The sequence below is a fragment of the Lissotriton vulgaris genome, unplaced genomic scaffold (genome assembly GCF_964263255.1).
Source record: "Lissotriton vulgaris unplaced genomic scaffold, aLisVul1.2 SCAFFOLD_801, whole genome shotgun sequence".
NCBI lineage: Eukaryota > Metazoa > Chordata > Amphibia > Caudata > Salamandridae > Lissotriton > Lissotriton vulgaris.
In genome coordinates, this window is record NW_028251364.1 from 484014 (window position 1) to 506732 (window position 22719).

The following is a 22719-nucleotide window of genomic DNA, read 5'->3' on the forward strand; positions in this document are numbered from 1 at the left end:
TCCCTCGTCGCTGTTATGGCCTCCAGGATGCGATCCTGTAGCCTCTTCAGGTCTGGGGACTCCCCTACGTCTCCTTCCACCGCTCCCGAAGCCGTCGCCTCCTCTTGCTTGCCTTTTGGCTTCCGCATAATGGCAAGCGCGTGGTCTCGGGGCCCGGTGCAGCACCCACTTGTCTCACTGCTCCGTCAGCGTGGTTCGAACACTCACAAAGCAGGCCACCCTCCCTGTACAGGCATCCAGCGTTGGCAGTCTGTGTCGCCGGGTAGGGGACAGATTCTGGGGGGTGCGTGCGTGGTGCCCCGGACCGTTAGTGGTGGGGCTTCGATGTCGCAGCGCCGCCAAGGATACGTTTACTCCCAGCCGTCGTCCGCCACTAACCGGGGCCAATGTTCACTAGCTCTCGTGGCCCTCCAGCAGGAAGTCCCAAGCACCCCCTGGCGTGCCTGCCTCCCTCGTGGTCGATGCAGGGCGCTCCTGGTTGTTGGGCTCACTCCCCCTCCCGACTCTCTCATGACCCCCCCTGCATGTCGCTCTACTCAGTGGCTCACCGCATAGTCCAGGGGGGGGAGGGGGAGGAGCGTTCAGGAGTCCTCCGGCGCGCCGGGCCCCAGCCGCGTCTGACAGGCCTCAGGGTGTCCGCAGCGCGCTGCGCTCTCCCCGCAGCCTTCTCGGGCCGCCCGCTCGCGGCCGCTCCGCTGCTCCGCCGCTCCCCGGATTCTCCGGGAGAGAACTCCTCAGGGCCCCCGGGGGGGGGGGGGGAAAGGGCGTCACCTCACCGGTTTCGGTCCTCGGCGGGTCCCGGCCGTGTCCCCAGGCGGCGGTCCGCAGTTCAGGCAGCCGGGCGTCTCGAGTCCGCCGCAGCGGCCGCCATTTTGGGCATTCCTCCGGCTCGGCACCGGCGGCTCTGCAGTGCGGTGGAGATCGGTCCCCTCAGCGGCCCCCTGAGCGCTCCGCTGTCGCTCCGGCAATGCTCACTCTCGGCCCGATGGCTTCCAGGCACTGCGCCGGGCTCCCCGCAGCAGCAGGCAGGATGAATGTGGGGAATAGGCGCGGAGCTCCGGGCTCACGCCGCCATCACCCTCAGCGTGCAAGCCACGCCCCCAAAACATATATCATAACTGTACTGAAATACACCAGTTAAGATGCTTCTGAAAGAATACTGCTATCCAAAATCTAACTGTAAATGATTATTACAATTACAGTATACACCTTCCAACATAATTTAGGAACGATTAAGGTATTTTGTATAGTGTTATAATGTATTTTCGTTTTTTTTTAACTCAACTGATATATTTAGCAGTTTTTAGATTTATGTGTTGTAGCCTGCTGCATAATTATCCTCAAAATCTACTTGAACTCGTTTTTTTATCTTAAAATAATTATATAATAACTTGTTTTTAGGTCGTGCCTGAGACAGAGCATAAACTAGCACATTATTACTTGCAAGATATTTTATTTACTAAATGGGGTTTGAAGCCAGCCAATTTCTTACCATTTGGCTTCATTGTCACTCTTATTTGCTTCCTTCTAATTGGCAGGCACATGCTTATTTCACTTCCTTTTTTTTCGTTTGGTGCATAGACCAAGTACTTCTTCCCCCGAAATGTGCATCTTCCTGTGCTGCTTCTTCCTACCCTCCTGTTGTCCATGTTGCTTCTTCCCTCCCACCCTTCTGTTGTCTGTTGCATCTTCCTTCCTATCTCTCATTTTTTACTTTACCCTAGTTGCTTCTACCTTCTTCCCCAGATACTTCCTCCCTCCCACCTCCCACTGCCAGTGCTGCTTCTTACGTACTGCTGTCCATGTTGCTTCTTCCCTATGACCCTATTATCCTCCTGCCAGGCTGCACAGTGTTTACTTGCACCATTACCTGATTCCTACCGTATGGTTCCTCCAAATAACCACAACTGGAAGAAATTGCTATTTGTTTTGGTAGTCTCAGGTGAGAGGCAAAGAGTTGGATGGGTTTCTGTCTGAATGACTCCAACCACGTGATTTAGTTTATTATACACAAAAGTGGGTACTGCAAGGATTTACCTGCAGTAGAAAACTGTCTTTTTGTATAGGGCAGAGCAAGATCCGAATGATTGTCGCTTAGACGATAGTGAAGCTATCCAATTCTAAGAGTCTTGTTTTATCAACCTAACTAGGATGAACATCTGCCTGACTGGTATTTGAGCTTGAGAATTGGTGCAGTTACACAAGGGTTTCCGCAGCAGGCACTTTACCAAATAGGCTATTTTACACACCAGTAGAGCATCAGGGCTCTACCTGTTCTTATTCACATCTGCATCAGGTTCACAAAAAATATGTCCGAGCCAAATCGATTAGTCTGTAGAGCAGGGTATACAAAACGCCTCCCATAAACACCTCTGCAGACAGACCCTTATAACTGTGCAAAAGTTAGTTAATGTGCCTAATTCCTACATCTAATTAATCTTTAGTCTACATCTACGAATCTCAACTGGGCCAATTAAAACTATTATCCTTGTGAGGTCAATTACAAAAATAAGTATTGCTTAAATAAACCCATTTAGGGATCATGTAGATAACTTTTAAATGATTGGTTACCTGGAAATCCCATTGGTGCGAATCCAGAAGCGGACAGGCCAAGTAGGAAATTCCATCTCGTAAGACCAGCAGGCAGTCAAAGGACACTGCCCAAGCCAGCACTGCCCTTCAGAGGACCGAAGGCCAGTCACCTCCACACCCACATTAGTGCTCCAGTTTACAATGTTAAGGCTTCAAAGAAGAACCAAGCTCCCCGCCATGCAGCCTATTTCCTACTACAAGGGCATTTTCTCATTTTCAACCACAGGCCTCCTAAAAAAAAATAACAGCAACAAGCATTGACAAAGCCAATAGGTCTCACCTTGGCTTCGACAATGTCTTTTAGCTAGATTGTACAGCAGCATGGCTAAAAGTTCAGATGATGCTACAACATTTAGGAATGCTGCACCACTATGCCGCTCAAAGCTTTTTTCCTAAATTTTAGCCATGCTGCTGTACAACATGACATAGCCGACACCTATTGATTTAGCCAATGCTTGTTTAATGTAGAACCGGTTGAATGTTTTTGCCATTTTGTAGCAATGCAAGCAACATGTATTCCTATTAGTTGACCAAGTGACACCAATTTGATCTGTCTCAGAATGATGAAATCCTGAGATGAGCCTGCTGAGAATCAAATAGATGTCCTGTGGGTTAAACATAGGTCCAGCCACAAAGCAGCATTCTATCACTGCTAGTGCTGCAACTTAGGAATACCTCAAGCAGGAAATTCGAGGACAAGCAAACTCATTTGCAGAGCATTTCTGTCATAGAGCTGATTTCAACTCCCAATTACCTTGGATTGGGAAATACAGCCTCATTTGTTACAGTGGAAGTGTTCAGGAATCATTCGTGCATGATAGCAGGGACAGGGCTCCCTGTTGACTTCATGAGATCGCGCTAGCCTGATAGTGCGGTGAGTGTCCCTGAAGGAGCGGAGACGGGATTGAGCCTGCACTCTGGAGGGGGAATAGAGTATCCCGGACCGAGCCCCAGGAAGCGGATGAGCTGGACAAGATCGCGCCTCGGGACTCTGATGACCTCCTTCGAGCCGACGGGGAGACTGGCTCTGGCACACCGCTTTGGCCGTCACCTACCCAGCAGGCCTTCGGACATTTGTCTTGTCTTCTCCTCCGCTGCTGTCTCCTTCCTTTGGACTCCCAACTCTCCCTGATTCGTTTTGTTCCCTCCTCTTTGCTCTTTAATTGTTTTCCCGTTGAGACCTAGCTGTTTGGCTGGTGCCCGGTGGAGCTACCCGATAGCTAAAGAGGAGATGGGCTGTAGACTTCCTCCTCGGACGTCACCTACCCAGGCGGCAGACCCTCCTTCGTCTCTCCATCATATGTACCTCCTACCCCTTTACCCCACCCCCTTACCCTTCTAAGCCCCATTTATTTCGTCTTCTACTCTCTAGAAATGTTTTTGTAGTAACTGATGTAACGTGTAAATGATGTAATTTTGTAATTCCTGTGGAACCTAATGTAAAGAGCTCTGATACCTCCGGGTCTAGCCAGCGCTATATAAAACTCAAAAAGAAAAAGAAAAAATCTCTACTGGTTTCAAGCTTGTCTTAAAAGCTGTCCCCAGACCTGAAAGCAGCTCAAGTTAATGGTGCTTTTAAGTAAAATTAAACTATTGGGCAGAGCGTGTGGAGCTGCAGGCCCCTGTGAAACATAGGGAAAAAAGGCTCGTTTTAAAGTCCTTAGGTGGGCCAGGGCTTTTCCTTTGGTTGGGCCTGGCACACCCTCTAGAACCTGGACTGGCATAAAAGAGGGACCCAAACCATCCCACTTTGGTTATGTTCCAAGTCTTTTGTGACCAGCTGCCAACGTTGTGATGACAAATTGAGAAGCGCATATCGCCCTGGAAGAAGCAACTGCCAAAAGATGCCATCACAAGGGATTTGCCTGGAGGCTGCAACTGCAAACCAAGAATGCCAGCAGGGCTGCTGCTGCTGAAAATGGCCACTGCCATGCAGGACCACCACAGTCACCTCTGCAATGGGTGTCCCAACCAAGCCTGCTGGCAAGCTCTACATAGGAGAGGAGCAGGAGCTGCTGTAGCGAGGAGCTGGAGCCAATCCTCCTCCGCCGCGCAGTCTGAACTGCTGCAGACGCTAACAGGTAAGATGTAAGACCTAGCCTGCCCCACGGACTGCAAACTAAACATGCACACCAAGGCTTTGTGCCAAGAAATGGTATAGACATTCACCTGAAATTACAGCATTTACCTGTTAAGAGACATTACGCCGTCTGCACCATTGCCTACTTTTTTGTCTAAAAGCTGCAATGTGTTGTAACTATAGATATGGGGCCTCAATCACAGGGGTTGGAAGGCGATCTGGCACCTTGATAGCTAACACAATGCTGTTTTTAACCTATATATAGATCACGTCCATTAGTAGTGTAGTATTTAGTTCTGTTATGTGATTAAATTAGTTGGTATATAAAAGGTAAGCACTGGACTGGATATTATTATTGGGTCTGACATGGACTTCTAAGCTCTTGCCCCCCAAATTACCTCCCTGAGAATGCGGAGCCTACTCGCCCTACCCAACCTTGATAGTTGGGAGCAGAAAGGATTATACTCGCCACATTTTGCAGAGCCATAGTAGGGCAGTCCCGAGGATCGCAAGCAAATGACCTCAGCGAATATAATATGGTCTAGCCTCATCTGATCTGCGCTGTGGCCTCCCCTTGACAGAGTCCGTCACCTGCATTCCCTTGTGCACTGCACTTCCAGCGATGTGCATCTCTATCATGATTCGCACTTGATGACTTAACTCCCTTTTCAACACAAGTGGTGAGATATAGGAGTCACTGCAGTGGTCATGGCCCTTCAAACAGCATATTCCAAGTGTCTTCTCAAAGCACAAACCATGCTCGTTGCAGGATGTTAAACAGTGAAGAGCCAAGCTTTCCAGCACCCAAGTCTCGTCCCAGATCCAAGTAAGCTTAATATGATTCATTAAAGGACTCCACTACTTTCAGCTTAGGCAGAACTCTAAATTCACTTACAAAGGTAGTCTGAAGCATTATAAACTAGTCATACCTGTAGATTTCACAGCCCTCTAATGCATTCCAAAGGTGCCCTTCCTGACCCAGCAGTCTAGCAGAGATGATGCGTCCCGTGAGGGTGGTGCATATTACGTATACTGCCATGTAGCGTATCTTTTTCACTTTTTTTGCCAGGGATGGCTGCTTGTGTCTCTGAGTAGGGGGAAATTACTCTCCCACTTAACCGACGTTGCTGAATCCCTCTGGGTCCAACAGCAAGAACATATATACAATGTCTCTTAATGCCCACATAACATCTCGGAGGGTGCAGGTGTTAGCCCATATATCTCACAGTGCCACCCAAGATGCCTACTGATACCATTTCCTACTGGCCTTTGAAACTACTGCTATTGGACAATGCAGAAACAAAGAATGAGACATCTGGTGGCATGGCTGGAAAAGCAACCTCATTGCGTTTGCACTTAATTGCAAGAAGTAGCAGCTGGCAGGGGATGAGGGTGGAGGAGCGGGGGTGAGAGGGGCGAGGGGCGGGGGCATAATAAAAAAAAAAACAATTACCTCTTCCGTCGGTCTTCTCTCCTCGCTTGTACGGCAAGTCCAGGAACTAGGAAGCACCCAGGTTCCCCATAGCCAATGCAGTTCAGTCCGGCTAAACATCTTATACATGGAAAAAGCAGGCACAGGTTCCCACTCTGCTTGGGAGCGCGGAATCATAGCGCTAACGCCAAACCTGACGCTGCTTTCCTGCAGAATGTGTCCCGGGGGGACGTGGCACGAGCCGGTGTCCCCCCGGGCTATGTTCGCGCAATTGCGACCTCCGACGAGAGGCGATTGGTCGGCGGGTTTGTGGGCGGGGCTTAGTGGTGCTCGGGGCGGGAGCGGGAGGGCTACGTCACTCCCTGGGAGTGAGAGGAGACGGCGGCGGCGAGTTTTTTGCTGGCAAGTGCGTCAGCTGTTGTTTTCCTGTCAGGAAGTTTGACAGAAGACAGCTGCAGCATTGGAAATTGTAGCGGAAGGCTAGGAAGTAGCTGGGAGACGCCCTCAGCAGCGTTTTTTGTACTTTAACGCTGTTTGTGGGGTTTTTTTTTAGCTTCTTGTGACCAGAGCAGGATGTCAGCAGACGACATTGCCAAGGAGGCCATCAGAGCTTTGGTGGCAGTAGGGCGCACTGATTTATTGCGCCCAGGAGTATTTCTGGAAGGAGCTGAGGAGGCGAAGCGCCCAAGAAGGTTGGCTGCGGCAGGGGTGAGTCGAGCTGTTGCAGCGTGTATGCCCCTAGCTAGTCGTCCTGTGGAGACTGCGCAGGATACTTCCATGCCAGAGGCCAAACCTCGCCGGGCGCGCTCTGTGGGAAGGGGAATTCGAGTGAAGAAGGCAGTCCTGCGTTCAGCTTCAGAGCCATGCATGCTGAGGGGTGAACAGATTCTACTGGTCCCTCAGTCAGGGAAGAAAGCGGGGAAACGCACCAGCAAGACCTGAGCTTGTGAGGAGTGTTGTCAGGAGCAATTTCTTATCACTGAAGGCGCGATTTTGGATAGTTCTGCCTCAGGAGATAGAGTAATGGCGCAGTTGCCAGGCGTGAGGCTGTTACAGAGGGGCGCAGCATTGCCAGGAAAGTGGTTTTCAGAGCGCGCTGTGCTTGGTCAGGAGAACGCCAAAATTAACATTGCGCCTGAGGCTTGGTCTGAGGTTGCTATGACTGCTTTAGTGGATTATCCCACGGATAGTGAAGAAGAAGGCGAGGGACAGGAAGAAGCTATCACCGGGCTGGGTGAGACTTCAGGTACTATGTTCAGTTCGCAAGCTCAGGATGGCGCAGAATTTCAGGAAGTTTTGCTGCCTAAAGCTAGAGGCCCCCCAAGGACGAATTTGGTAGTGGACTTCAGCCAGGTGGACGCCAACTTGGACTTGTCGGTGTATGACTTTCAGTCAGAAGAAAGGGTGGGGTGGGGTGGTTTTGGTGGGGGTAGTTCTGTGTGGGTGGGGGGGTCCTAACAGGAAGAGGTCTCATAATAGAGACAACAATGTGGTGGAGGTGTATCCGGAGCCCCGGCCACCCCCAGGTCACCCTCAGGTGCAATTTGATTCTGATAGGGGGCCTCAACAGGGGAAATGGGTGTGGGTCAAGCATTCCGAATTACCCAGGAACGTTTTAGCTGGAGTCACCAGTTCTCAGGTGAAGGGTAAGTTGCATGCGGTTCCTCGCTGGTGCGGCAGGAACTTGTCAACGGACACTGATCCTAGGTCTGTTGGTCAGAGTTCTATTCATTTTGTGGCGAAGCAAAGTGCGGCTTTGGGTACTGCACAGCAGACCTGTAGCGATTCTAGTGCGGAGTTTGAGTCATCGGCCGGGCACCCACAACAGAGGCCTGTGACCACTTGGGTAAATTACGATGGCGGCATTGGCGATGGTGCCATGCCAGGTAGAAGCAGCAATGATGGTACATTTCAAAATGAGTATATTGGTGTTTATGAAGAAACTAATAAGGAAAATGTGAATAGTTCTAGGGATTGGGGGTCGGGGGAGGCGGCTACTGGATTGGGTGGGCAAGAATTTGGGGTCAGAGGGGGGGGCGTCTTACATCTTCTAGTGTGTTTCAGAGAACCGGAGCGGTTTTCTCTGCTGATCGGGGACGGAGTGGCGGTCGTCATCAGCGTGATGGACTGAAGGATTTTCAGCAAAGGGCTACACAGCTGCCGTCAGGTAAGGAAGACTGGTGGGCTGCGTGGACGCGGCCTTTGGCGGGCGGCTCAGGTGTGGAGCCAGGGGAGGGTGGGCCTGACGGGAGGGCAAAAGGACTGGGTGGTTTGTGTAATATTGTACAAGAAACACCACAGTCCACTAGGGGTTCTGGAGGCCAGTTGGATGGGGGGGCAAGTCCTGCTTCGTCCATAGTAGGCTCTGTGCTGAGTGAGGGTCGGGGGTGTGGTAGTACCAAACTACCTTACATGGGTGTGGACATGCCTCTGGGCATGCATTTGTCGCAGAGGACGAGGCAGGGGATTTGGAGTCATGACTATGTAGATGTTTAACGGCTTTTACATAGGGATTTGCAGGCTAGAGAAGGGTCTAAGGAGGAAGAGCTGGAGTTATCCCGCCGTCCCAAAGTACCCAAGACAATTGAGAATTGGACTGCCGCTGTCATAATTTATGCAAGCGTGTATTGTGAGCGGTACCCAGAGCGGGCAGTGGCCTTATTTAAATACATAGACATCATCAGGAGGGCGCATTTACAGGCGGGGGTTCCGCCTGGTTGAATTACGACGAGGAGTTTAGGGCCAGAGTGAGTTTGTTCAATGATAAACCCTGGGGAGAGGTGGATCAGGAGCTGTGGCTCCAATGGATGTCAGGGCATCAGGCATCAGCTACCATACATACAGCTAGTGGTCTTCCAATACAGAACCGGCCCTTTCTCCAGCGTCCCGCTCCATTGGGGGCGGGTGGGATGGTACGGGGACAGTTGCCTGCCACGGGAGCGTGTTGGGGATTTAATAGGGGTACCTGTATCCGCCAGTACTGCAAATTCAAACACGAGTGTTCTCAGTGTGGGGGTCGGCACGCCGTATTCCAGTGTTTCCCCAATCACCACCAAGGGGATCATGGGAGAGGGCAGAGGGGCAGAGGGACCCTTCCACCTCTTATACCAAAAGGCACCTACACCAGTTAAGCTTCATGTCATGCTGGGTTGGTTGGAGGAATATTCTGATGGGCCGGCAGTGGTCAAATTGCTTTGGGGTTTTCGGGTTCAAGTTCAAGTTCAGGAATTTGTATAGCGCACTACTCACTCATAGGGTCTCAAGGCGCTTGAGGTAGGGTGTGTGCATTATTTATCAAATAGCCAGGTTTTTAGCTGTTTTCTGAAGGAGAGGTGGTTCTGTGTAAGGCGGAGGTGAGAGGGGAGAGAATTCCAGGTTTTGGCCGCTAAGTAGGAGAAGGATCTTCTTCCCATGGTGGATCTATGGATGCGCGGAATTTCGGCGAGGGCTTGATTGGATGATCGTATTTGGCGGGTGGGTGTGTAGAAGGACAGTCGTGTGTTGAGGCATTCGGGTCCTAGGTCGTAGAGGGACTTGTGTGCGTGGGTGAGGAGACGGAACGTTATTCTCTTGGTGACTGGGAGCCAGTGGAGGTCTTTCAGGTGACCGGAAATGTGAGCTTGACGGGGTATGTCCAATATGAGTCTGGCTGAGGCGTTTTGGATGCGTTGGAGTTTTTTCTGTAGTTTGGCTGTGGTTCCGGCGTAGAGGGTGTTTCCATAATCCAGTCGGCTAGTGACGAGTGCGTGGGTGACTGTCTTTCTTGTTTCGGTGGGGATCCAACTGAAGATTTTTTTGAGCATGCGAAGGACGTTGAAGCAAGAAGATGATACGGTGTTGACTTGTCTGGTCATCGAGAGGGAGGAGTCTAGGATGAAGCCCAGGTTACTTGCGTGATCTGTGGGTATGGGTGCTGTACCCAGGGCCGGTGGCCACCATGAGTCGTCCCAGGTAGAGGGGGATGATCCTAAGATGAGGACTTTGTTTTGTCCGTGTTTAGTTTTAAACGGATGTTCTTCATCCATTCGGCTACTTCTTTCATTCCTTCGTGTAGATTGGTTTTGGCGGTGTTTGGGTCTTTGGTGAGGGAGAGGATCAACTGGGTGTCGTCTGCGTAGGAGATGATGTTGAGGTTGTGTTGTCGCGCGATGGATGCGAGGGGACTCATGTAAACGTTGAAGAGGGTGGGACCGAGTGATGATCCTTGTGGTACGCCGCAGATGACTTCGGTGGCCTCTGATTTGAATGGGGGGAGGTGGACTCTTTGGGTTCTCCCGGCGAGGAATGAGATGATCCAGTCCAAAGCTTTTCCTTGTATACCGACGTTGCTGAGGCGTTGTATGAGGGTGCTATGACAGACTGTGTCGAAGGCGGCGGAGAGGTCAAGTAGGATGAGGGCAACTGTTTCTCCGTTGTCCAATAGCGTTCGGATGTCGTCTGTAGCAGCGATGAGGGCGGTTTCGGTGCTGTTTGGCTTGGAAGCCGGACTGTGTGGGGTCGAGGGAATTGTTGGATTCAAGGAAGGCGGCGAGCTGACTATTGACGGCTTTCTCAATGACTTTGGCAGGGAATGGGAGGAGTGAGATGGGGCAGTAGTTCTTAAGTTCAGAGGGGTCTGCTGTGGGTTTCTTCAGAAGGGCGCTGAGTTCGGCATGTTTCCAGCTTTCTGGGAAGGTAGCGGAGTTGAAGGAACAATTGATGATATCGCGGAGGTGGGGTGCGATGATGGAGTCTGCTTTGTTGAAAATGTGGTGGGGACATGGGTCGGTTGGCGATCCTGAGTGGATGGAGTTCATCAGGCGGATGGTGTCTTCAGTAGTGATTGGGTTCCAGGCGCAGAGGTTGTGAGGGTGCTGTTTTGGTTCGGAGGTGGGTCGAGAGGATTGTTCTTCGGACTGGGCTTCAAAGCTGTTATGAATGTCGGCGCTTTTGTTATGGAAGAAAGAGGATAAAGAGTCGCAGAGGTCTTGGGAGGGAGTGATGTCGTTTGTGCCGGCGGTGGGGTTGGTAAATTCTTTGACGATGTTGAATAGTTCCTTGCTGTTGTGGGCGTTGTTGTCGAGTCTATCTTTGAATGCTGATTTCTTGGTGGATCGGATCAATTGGTGGTGTTTGCGGGTGGCGTCCTTGAAGGTGGTCAGGTTGTCAGTGGTTGGGTTTTTTCTCCAGGTTTTCTCGAGAGTACGACATAACTTCTTGGATTTCTTAAGGTCATTGTTGAACCAGGGGGCTTTTTTGCTACCTTGTTTGATCTGGTGGTTTTTCAAGGGTGCTAATTCGTTAGCGCTGTGGGTGATCCATTGTGTGAGTTTGGTGGCAGCTTGGTTTGGGTCCGATGATGTGGTAGGAGGGTTTTGGTTAAGCGATGTGAAGAGTTGGTCGGTGGTGATTTTGTTCCAGTTTCTTCGAGGAATAGGTTGTGGGGGGTTGTGGATCGAGGTTTTTTTGTAGCTGAAGTGAACGCAGCTGTGGTCCGTCCAATGGAGAGCTGTGGTGTGGTCGAAGGAGATGTGTTTGCTGGAGGTGAAGATAGGGTAGAGCGTGTATCCGGCGAGGTGGGTGGGGGTGTCGACAAGTTGTTTAAGTCCGAGGTTGGCTAGGTTGTCCAGAAGGGTGGTGGTGTTGCTGTCGTTTTTATTTTCCAGGTGGAAGTTGAGGTATCCCAGTAGAATGTAGTTCTTGGAGGTGAGGGCATGTGGGCTGATGAAGTCAGTGATGTCTTCGTTGAATTGTGTGCGGGTTCCTGGTGGTCTGTAGATGAGGGTGCCTCTAAGTGTGGTCCTGGGGTCGGTGTGGATCTGGAAGTGAAGGTGTTCGGCGGTAGCGAGGTTAACGTCGGAGCTGGTCGTGATACGGATGGTGTTCTTATGGACGATGGCGATGCCTCCTCCTGTTTGGTTGGTGCGGTCTTTTCTGATGATCTTGTAGGCGTCCGGGATGGCTATGGCGATGTCGGGCGCTGATGAGGCATTCATCCATGTTTCTGTAAGGAAGGCGATGTCCGGCGATGCAGTGTCGAGTAGGTCCCAGAGTTCAGAGGCGTGTCTGTGGATCGATCGGGTGTTCAGTAGGATGCACTTCAGGTGGTTGGAGTCGGGGCTGTGTTTGGAGTTAGTGGAAGAGGTGTGGATCCTAATGCAGGCGAATTTGCAGGAGTGGCAGGTGAAGGGTCCATGGGTATGTCCTGGGGCAGCTTCGTAGCATTGTGGTGTGCGTCCGGGGTTAAGGGCAAAGAGGGCAGCGGGGTCATACGTTATACGGGTGGCAAGGATTTTGCGAGGACCAGGGGGTCTGGCGCTGGGCGCGGTCTAGGCGCGGACGGGCGTAGACGGGCTTACCTTCGGCGTGCATGGGGCGCGACCGCTGCGCGTGAACGCTGCACGCAAGTACATCTGACATATGTGGAAAGTGGGGGGGGGGGGGGCGGGGGCGAGGGAGGGTCAGCTGGGAGGCGGGAGCTGGGTGGAGGGGCGGGCTGGAAGGCACAAACAAACAAGATGGCAGCAAAACAAACTAAACAGGACGAGATTGGGGTGGGCAGAGGCGCAGGCACAATCAGGCACAAATAAGCACAAGCGCTACAGTGTGCAGCACACTTTGATTGGCACGATGTGGGCTGTGCAAAAAATAGCGTAACGTTAAATTAGGCAATGCGGTAAGATCAGCACAAGACACTCAATGCAGTGCGAGCGCAAATCACCAATACGATATTAGCACGAGACAAACAATGCAGTGCGAGCGTAATCACCAACACAATATCAGCACAAGACACTCAATGCAGTGCGAGTGCAATCACCAATCCAATATTAGCACGAGACAAAACAATGCAGTGCGAGCGCAATTATTAATATAATATTAGCACCAGGCAATCAATTCAGAGAGAGCGCTACGATACCAGTTGCTGGAGGCAGGGAGCGAGGGGAGCGACCGCTTCTGACGGAGTCAGGACGGATTGGTTACCAAGGCCCCCGGGTACAGCGCTGGGCTGATATTCTTAAGTCTGCCAAAGAATTCCCCCATGTGGTTAGAGCTAAGCTGGCGAAGGAATTGGAGCTGGGTAGAATAGCGGGTCCTTTCGACAGCTGTCCACTGCCTAATCTGATGGTCTCACCTTTGGGAGTTGTTCCAAAGAAAGCTCAGGGTGAGTTTCGTCTCATTCATCATCTGTCCTGGCCAGAGGGTAACTCGGTAAATGATTTCATTTCCGCTGAAGACACGGCGGTGTCGAACAAGTTACTTACCTTCGGTAACGATATATCTGTAAGAAACATTAGTTAGTGTTAGATTCCTTACCTTAGAATATCCCCAGGCGTCAGTCTGGATCCGGAAACTTTTGCGTAGCAGTACCCTTGCGCGTCGGTAGGCGTCGTCTGCAGGCGTCCCCTGCGGCTCCGCGTCCGTCGTCGGCGTCGTGCGCCGTGATGACGTCGCTGGAGTACATAGACGCCGCCTCCGCGCGCTGACGTCAGTTCTTTGTACACAGCTTTTCCGCGCCAGAAGACGCAGAGCCATGAGAGAACCAACACTGGTGCCATTTGAAACTAGGGCCCTGAAAGGGATGTCCTTAACCCTAGGTATCAGTTCGCAGAACGGGGAGGATGGGTGGGTTCGGTAAGGAATCTAACACTAACTAATGTTTCTTACAGATATATCGTTACCGAAGGTAAGTAACTTGTTCATCTAAAAGAAACACGTTAGTGTTAGATTCCTTACCTTAGAATAGATACCCCAGCAATACCAACCCCGGTGGTGGGTCTGGGAACCAATACAATACTACACCAGAAAGTCCTGGAGGACAGAACGGCCAAAGAAGCCATCCCTCCGGACTTGACTGTCCAGGCAGTAGTGCCTCGCAAAGGTGTGCAGCGAGGCCCACGTAGCCGCTTGGCAAATGTCCTGCAAGGGGACTCCCCGGCCCAGGGCAGTAGTAGCCGCCGTGGCCCGAGTGGAATGGGCCCTCAGCCCAACAGGAGGCTCCTTCCGAGCCAAAGAGTAGCACGCTTTGATGCAGAGAACGACCCATCGAGAGATGGTCCGTTTACAGACCGACCGTCCCTTCTTCGCACCCACGTAGCCAACAAACAGTTGGTCATCCACCCGGAACTGGCGTGTGCGATCCAAGTAAAATGAAAGCGCACGTTTTGGGTCCAGACGATAGAGCCGCTCTTCATCCTTTGAAGGATGCGGAGGCGGGAAGAAGGAAGGGAGGGTGATGGACTGCCCGATGTGGAAAGCAGAAACTACTTTGGGCAGGAAAGAAGGTCTAGTCCTCAGAACCACCTTGTCAGGTTGGATGGACAAGAAAGGAGGTTGGACAGAAAGAGCCTGGAGCTCACTCACTCTCCTGGCAGAGGTGATGGCAACCAGGAAAGCCGTCTTTAAAGTCAGAAGACGGAGAGGGCAAGAATGAAGGGGCTCAAAGGGAGCACACATCAAGAAGGTTAGAACCAGGTTCAAGTCCCACTGAGGCATCACAAACGGAACAGGAGGATACATGTGTGTGATGCCCTTCAAGAATCTCGTCACAATAGGGGACTTGAACAAAGAAGGCTGATCAGGAAGCCTGAGAAAGGCTGAAAGGGCCGAAAGGTAGCCCTTGATAGTGCCCAGAGCAGAGCCCTGCTGGGCAAGAGAGAGAAGAAACAGAAGAACCTCGGAAAGAGGGGCAGAGAGAGGATCCACAGCCTTTGCTGTGCACCCTGCCACAAATCTGTTCCACCGACAGGCGTATACCGACTTTGTGGAGGGACGCCTGGCTGCCAGAATTACATCACAGACTTCAGGAGGCAAGTCAAATGGCCTCAACTGCTGCCGCTCAATCTCCAAGCATGGAGGTGGAGACTGGACAGGTTCGGGTGGAGGACCGTCCCCTGCTGCTGCGACAGAAGGTCCTCCTGAAGGGGCAGGCGGATCGGGGGACCGACTGACATGCTGAGTAGCTCGGGATACCAGTACCTTCGAGCCCAGTCCGGAGCCACAAGGATAACTTGGGCCCGGTCGCGCCTGATCTTCTTCAGCACTCTGGGCAGAAGTGGTATAGGCGGAAAGGCGTATAACAGACCGCAACTCCACTCGCGCCGAAAGGCGTCGCCGTGTGAGTGCCGTCTTGGAAACTCCAACGCGCAGAACTGATGACATTGCGCGTTCTCTTCTGTGGCGAATAGATCTAACCAAGGCTCTCCCCATTTCCGAAAGAGGCCTTGCGCCACGTCCGAGTTCAGACGCCATTCGTGATCCATCGAGGACCGACGGCTGAGTTCGTCCGCCCTGGCGTTCAGAGAACCTGCCAGGTGTTGAACCGTCAGTCACCCCTTGACGTTCCAGCCACTGCCAGAGGCGCAGAGCCTCCTGGCAAAGGGTCCACGACCCCACCCCGCCTTGTTTGTTGCAGTACCACATGGCGGTGGTGTTGTCTGTGAACACCTGCACTACACTCCCGTTGACAAAGGGGAGGAATGCCTTTAGTGCTAGACGAATCGCCCGTAGCTCCAACAGGTTGATATGGAGCCGGGACTCCGCCGGAGACCAGATGCCTCTGATCTCCGCCTCTCCCAAGTGGCCTCCCCAGCCCTGGAGGGACGCGTCCGTCACGACAACGTGCTCCGGTTGGGGAAGGGAGAGGGATCTGCCTCTGACCCAATCGCGGTCCGTAAGCCACCACTGCAGTTGTCTCGCAGTGCCCTCCGAGATCAAGACGTGGTCGGACAAGTTGCCCTGATGCTGGGCCCACTGAAACTTCAGGTCCCACTGCAGAGCCCGCATCCGCCACCGGGCGTGATGCACCAGAAGGATGCAGGAAGCCATCAGCCCCTGAAACCCGGGATAGCGGCTGAAAGATGGGAATCAAAGCCTGAATATCCCGGACCCGCCGTTCCGGAGGATAAACCCGAAACTGCGCCGAGTCCAGAACCGCTCCGATGAAAAGGAGCTTTTGAGAGGGACACAGGTGTGATTTCGGCACATTGATGGAGAACCCCAGGCCGTGCAAGAGGTCTGCCGTCATCTGGAGGTGGTGGACGACTGTCTGGGGCGAGCCCGCCTTCAACAACCAGTCGTCGAGGTAGGGGAAGACTGAAACCCCTAACCTGCGCAGATGGGCTGCGACCACCGCCAACACCTTTGTGAACACCCGTGGGGCGCTGGTAAGGCCGAAGGGGAGCACGATAAACTGAAAGTGCTCCTGGCCTACCGTGAACCGCAGGTAACGCCGGTGGGCCGGCAGGACAGGGATGTGAAAATACGCATCCTGCAAGTCCAACGCTACCATCCAGTCTTGCGGGTCTAGAGCAGCCAAGACCTGAGCCAAAGTCAACATCTTGAACTTCTCCTTCCGGAGGAAGCCGTTGACGTTCCTGAGATCCAAGATAGGACGTAGGCCCCCTTTGTCCTTCTTGGGCACCAGAAAGTAGTGGGAATAGCAACCACGTCCTACTTCTGGCCCAGGAACGCGCTCGATGGCCCCCTTGGCCAAGAGGGCCGTAACTTCCTCCTGCAGAAGTTGCAAGTGGTCCCCCGACACACGGTGGTTCTGCGGTGGCATGGCTGGAGGAGTGGTCTCGAAGGGGAGGGAGTAGCCCCTTCGGACGATTTGCAGCACCCACCTGTCCAATGTGATCGTGCGCCAGCGGGCGTGGTGATGGCGAACCCTGCCACCCACTGGCGTCACGTGGGCCTGAAAGCACGGACTAGGAGGATTTTGAGGCAGATGCTGCGGGGGGAGATGTGGCCTGACCCCGCCGTTGACCCCGACCGCCTCCACGGCGGTTTCCACGGCCGCCACCGCGTTGAAATGATTGCTGCGGTGCGTGGCTGGCAGCACGTGTGGGGACGCCCCTTCCGTGGCCACGAAAGGAGCGAAACGAACCCGTTTGCTGGCGCTGGGTCGAGAGACCCAAGGACTTCGCTGTGACCCTGGAGTCCTTGAAGCGTTCCAGCGAGTGGTCCGCCTTGTCACCAAACAGGTGACAGCCATCGAACGGCATGTCCATCAAAGTATTCTGGACATCTGCCGAAAAGTTGGCGGATCTCAACCAGGCGTGACGACGAATCGCCACCGTCGTGGACATCGCTCTGCCTAGCGAGTCGGTCGTATCAAGACCACATCGAATAGAATATTTAGCTGCATCTCGGCCCTCAGCTATAGCTTTGCCGAGTTTTGCCCGCACCTCCATGGGGCATTCTGGCAGCAGTTCCGCGACCGTATCCCACACAGAGTGGGTGTAGCGGCCCAAGAGGCAAGCGGTGTTGCAAGACCGCAGTCCTAAACTCAGGGACGAGAAGACCTTCTTGCCATACTGGTCATACCTCTTGGATTCCCGGTCGGGAGGAGCCGACGGGAATGCGGACTGGGAGGTAGAGGCCTGGATCACCAGGCTCTCAGGGGTGGGGTGGGTGGACAGGAACTTGGGGTCGTCCGGACAAGGACGGTGGCGTCTGGCCACGTTCCGATCAACAGGCGCACCTGAAGAGGGCCTGGACCACGTGCCCAACAGAACGTCTGATAAGGCTTCGTTAAACGGCAGCAGAGGCTCCTGTGGGCATGACCGCGGTTTGAAGACCTCAGTGAGGATGTTAGGCCTCACGGCCGCGACGGGGAGCTCAAGGTGCAAGGCCTTGGCAGCCCTCATCAACACCACTGAATAAGCAGCTCCCTCCTCCGATGCCACGGAAGGAGGAGAGACAAAACCAGGGTTAGGAGAGTCATCCAAACCACTGGCGTCCCCCAAATCACCTGTCCAGTCCATGTCATACTGGCACTCACGTGACAGAGGGTCCTCAGACCCCTCCCAGCCCTCACCGTACTCCACATCATCACCATAGTCGGTGTCAACCATGTAGACCGGCTCCACGGGGTCGACAGGCCCCATTGGCGTCGAGCCCGGCGTCGAGCGACGCCGGTCCGACTCCGCGTCCGGATTTGGTGAGGGTATGGGGACGGCGCCGTCCGGAGCCGGCGCCGGAGCCCCGGTGCCGCCCACAGCCGGCACAGAGGAACCGGCGTCGCGCGGGGACGGCGTCGGGGGCAACCCCGATGGAATCGGCGCCGGAGATGTTGGACGTCCATCCGGCGTCGACCCCGAAGGCCCTAGCGGCGCCGGGATCGGCGCCGTCGGCGGCGCCGGGGCCGGAGCACCCGACGGCGTCGAGGCAGGGTCAGCTGAACCGCTAGGGCCTCCGGAAGGATTCACTGGGCCCGTAGGCGCCGTGGAACCCGCCGGAGGAGACAGGGCCCTCATGGCCATGAGGAACGCCTCTACCTCCTCAGGCGTCGCACCTTGCCCAGGGACCTGAGGGTATGGGGCAGGCCGCGCCGGCAACTCCCGCGGAGTCGCAGGGGTGGGGTCACCCGAACCCCCGGCCGCATCGCCCGAGCGTCGGGGGGAGTCGGGGGTACGATGACGACGCCCCGACTTCTTGTGTTTCTTACCTGATGAACTCGACGAGTGACGCCGACTTCCGGAGCGCTCGGCGCGGCTCCGCGACCGCTCCCTCGAACGCTCCCTGGACCTCCGGCCGGACCGAGACCGTTCTCGACGTGGGGCCGACACCCGGAGCTCGAGTAGCTTGCGGGACCGCTCCCGCCTAGCTTTGTTAGTCAGAGCCCGGCAATCGACACAGGAGTCGACGTCGTGGTCGGGGCCCAGGCACCGGAGACAGAGTCGGTGATGGTCCGTGACCGACATCGTGCGGTCACAACCGTCACAGTTTTTGAAACCGGGCATCCTACCAGGCACAAAAGATAGATATAAGTTGTAATAAACTTGGTCAAAAGACCGGGTACCGCTCTTCAGATCTGCGTTCACTGGCGCGGAAAAAAGAAGAACTGACGTCAGCGCGCGGAGGCGGCGTCTACGTACTCCAGTGACGTCATCACGGCGCACGACGCCGACGACGGACGCAGAGCCGCAGGGGACGCCTGCAGACGACGCCTACCGACGCGCAAGGGTACTGCTACGCAAAAGTTTCCGGATCCAGACTGACGCCTGGGGATATTCTAAGGTAAGGAATCTAACACTAACGTGTTTCATTCAGATATATGCTTTTGTGGACGACGCTTTGCGTCTGGTTCGTTTGGCTGGAGTGGGGGCGCAACTTGCCAAGTGCGATATTGAGGCGGCTTTTAGGTTGTTGCCCATCCACCCTTTGGACTTTGACCTCCTAAGAATGTATTTTGAAGAGAAGTTTTATGTTGACCGGGTGTTGCCCATGGGCTGTTCTATCTCCTGTTCCCTTTTCGAGACGTTTAGCACGTTTTTGGAATGGCGTGTGAAATGTAAATCTGGTCATTCAGCTGTTTGTCATTACCTGGATGACTTTTTGTTTATCGGTCAGGCTGGGAGCGAACAATGCACCAGAGTGTTAACATGTTTTCAGGAGATGGCCGGTGATTTTGGAGTCCCTTTGGCCCCAGACAAGACGGAGGGTCCAACGTCCCAGTTAGTCTTTTTAGGCATTGAGATCGACACTGAGGCGATGGTGGCTAGGCTGCCCTTGGCTAAGGTGCAGGAGATCAGATTGTTTCTGAAGGAAGTTCTGGGTTAGAAGAAGTTGCAATTGAGGCAGGTTCAGCAGCTTTTGGGTTACCTCAACTTCGCCTGCAGGGTAGTAAGAGCGGGAAGAACTTTTTGTAGACGTCTTGGTTTTGCCTTGTCGAGAGCTTCCTTGCCGCACCACCATATAAGATTGTCTAACAAAGTGAAGGAGGATTTGGCTATTTGGCTGAGATTTTTGAATGAGTTTAATGGCGTGTCCATTAACTTTGTTGAGGATGACACTGTGTGGCAAGTCCAGATTTTCTCGGATGTTGCGGGGGCTCAAGGTTTTGGTTTGTTCTAGGAAGGGCGTTGGTGCGCCGAGAGTTGGCCGCAGCATTGGGTGGAACAAGGCCGCAGTATTGCCTTCCTGGAATTCTTTCCGCTATTGGTGGCGCTGCAGGTGTGGGGAGAGGAGTTTAAAGACCGTTGTGTGTTATTTCACATCGACAACATGGCAGTGGTAAGCTTGGTTAATGGTCAGAAGGCAAGAGATGTCAGAGTACTACAATTATTGCGTACTTTCATGTTGCAAATCCTCAAGTTAAACATTGTGTTTCGAGCCAAACATATTCCCGGGGTCAACAACTCAATCGCCGATGCTCTGTCTCGTTGCAATTGGCAGAAGTTCCGGTTGTTGGTGCCAAAAGCGGACAGATTCAAGACGGCGATTCCACCGACCATCTGGGACCTGGGGGAGTGAGGATTGTGGCATTGGTGGAGCAGTCCCTTGCTAAGTCCACGCGTAGGAGTTACCAGCAAGCGTGGTCTGAATTTTTATCTTATGTTTTGGCTCACGATTCGGATGGTACTGCAGTTGAGAATGAACAGTTTATGTTAAATTTTGTATTACAATTGCTAGACAAAGGTTTGTCCCACACAACTATTTCCGGGAAGCTTGCGGGCATTTCTTTTTATAGTCAGTTATTGTTGGGTAAGGTTCCCCAAGTGGGGTTTTTGTTGAAAAAAATGCTGAAAGGGTCTGGGCGTGGTAAAGTTGTTGTTAAATCTTTGAGGGAACCTATTACTTTTGTGTTGCTGCGTAGGATTTTAAGTGTTTTGCCTAGTTGCTGTTATAGCGAATGGGAGTTAGTCAGTTTCAAATTATGCATGGTATGGTTGTTCTTTGGGGCTTTTAGGATTTCCGAGCTATTGGGTCTGAGAAATCAATTTGGGATCCAGACATCGGACATACGGGTTGTGAATGGGGATGTTTTACAGATCAGGTTGAGACAGTCAAAGACAGACCAGAGAGGGGTTGGTACTTGGGTCCAGTTGAGAGCGAGTGGGGTGGTGGGTTGTTGCCCATTGGGTGAGTGGGAATCCTTTTTACAATAAAATGCTTTTCGCCCTGGGGTGATTTTCTGCCATGAGCAAGGGGGCCAGCTGTCTGGTTTTCAGTTTTTATCAGTATTAAGGAAAGGGCTTTCGTTGGTGGGGGAAAATCCTAAATGCTTTGGGACACATTCCTTTAGGATAGGAACTGCAACGGAAGCTGCCAGAATGGGCTTGGGGAAGGAAGAGATTCCGCGTATTGGGAGGTGGAAGTCCAACTGCTGTTACAGATATGTGCGGTTATAAAATGCAATTTTCATAAGTATTTTAGTTAATTGTGGGTTTTTTATCATTAGGTCGAGTTTTGGATTTCCCCCGAAAGAAACGGACTTGGATTGTGGGCCATTCACTGGTTAAATGGTCGTCAGTTTTTGCGGAACAGCAAATCTGTGGAAGGGGTTTGGGTTTGTATGGGAAAGATCACAAAGTTTTATGGAAGGGTGTGGGTGGTATGAGATGGAAGGACCTTTTTCCTTTGCTGTTCAAACTGTCTGCTGAATGGGGACTCCCGGATCTGCTGGTTATACACTTGGGAGAGAACGACTTAGTAGATTTGTCAGGACTCACCTTAATTAAACAAATGAAGCTAGATCTAGCAGTTCCAAAAAACAATTGGGTTGGAACAAGGGTCGTGTGGGCTGAATTTGTTTACAGGCACCAATGGAGAGGGGCTAGAATACACTCAGCGGTGGAAAAAGCCCGTCGCAAATTGAACAGGGCAATGTCCGTTTTCTGTAAGTCAATGGGAATTACTGTTTTGGAACATGAACATTTTTCAAGTGAGATGCTTCATTTGTTCAGATGCGATGGGGTGCACCTGTCGCAGATGGGCCAATTTGATTATTTAATGGAACTACGGGATGCGCTAGCAAAGTTGTGGGGGGTTGATTTGTGGTGTTCTACTAAAGATGTTTGAAGGTTGTTTTCTTTTGCAGAGGTTGGGTGGGGCAGGAAAACACTTGTGGTTTTCCTGAGTGGCGTGTTTTTGGGGGGGGGAGGATAGTCTCGAGCGGATATATCCTTTCTCTCTGGGGGTGGGGGGAGGGTAGGTGAAAAAGGGAAGAAAAGTTGGAAGGAAAAATTTTGGTTGGTATTAAAACAGTTTTGGATTTTTGGCAAAATAATGAAATCATTGGGGAATGTTGATGGAAAACAGGTAACAAGTTGGGGAAAAAAGGTTTTGGTATATGTACAAAAGTTTTGGGTTTCTAAGAAACGTAAGTGCGGAGTCTGTCTTTGGCTGTCCTAGTAATAAAAGTGACCTTTTATGCTATGAGCAAACTTGCGTGGAGTGTCTTTATTGCGCGATGGGTCCCGGGGGGACGTGGCACGAGCCGGTGTCCCCCCGGGGTATGTTCGCGCAATTGCGACCTCCGACGGGAGGCGATTGGTCGGCGGGTTTGTGGGCGGGGCTTAGTGGTGCTCGGGGCGGGAGGGCTACGTCACTCCCTGGGAGTGAGAGGAGACAGCGGCGGTGAGTTTTTTGTCCCACCCGCCCACCCAGGGTGTTTTTTTGTATTTGTCAGTTTTGCGTGTTTAAAAAAAAAAAAAAAAAGAAAGATAAAAAAGTAAAGAAGAATTATATATATATATATATATGCAGGACATGTCACTGTAGGGCAGCATGGGCAGTGCTCCTTGTCTGTTATATGTTGTTTTTTAGGCGTGTTTGGGGGGGGGGATAGTCTCGAGCGGATATATCCTTTCTCTCTGGGGGGTGGGGGGAGGGTAGGTGAATAAGGGAAGAA

At 52.6% G+C, this 22719-nt stretch overlaps 1 long non-coding RNA gene across 1 annotated transcript in view; it reads right to left on the reverse strand.

Moving 5' to 3' along the window:
* Positions 1 to 6352, reverse strand: part of LOC147662934 (uncharacterized) — a 119612-nt gene extending 113260 nt beyond the window's left edge. Inside the window, exon 1 of the long non-coding RNA XR_015305464.1 lies at positions 6126 to 6352. This is a non-coding gene — a long non-coding RNA (uncharacterized LOC147662934). The remainder of the gene's footprint in view (positions 1 to 6125) is intronic.
* Between the last annotated feature and the right edge of the window lie 16367 nt (positions 6353 to 22719).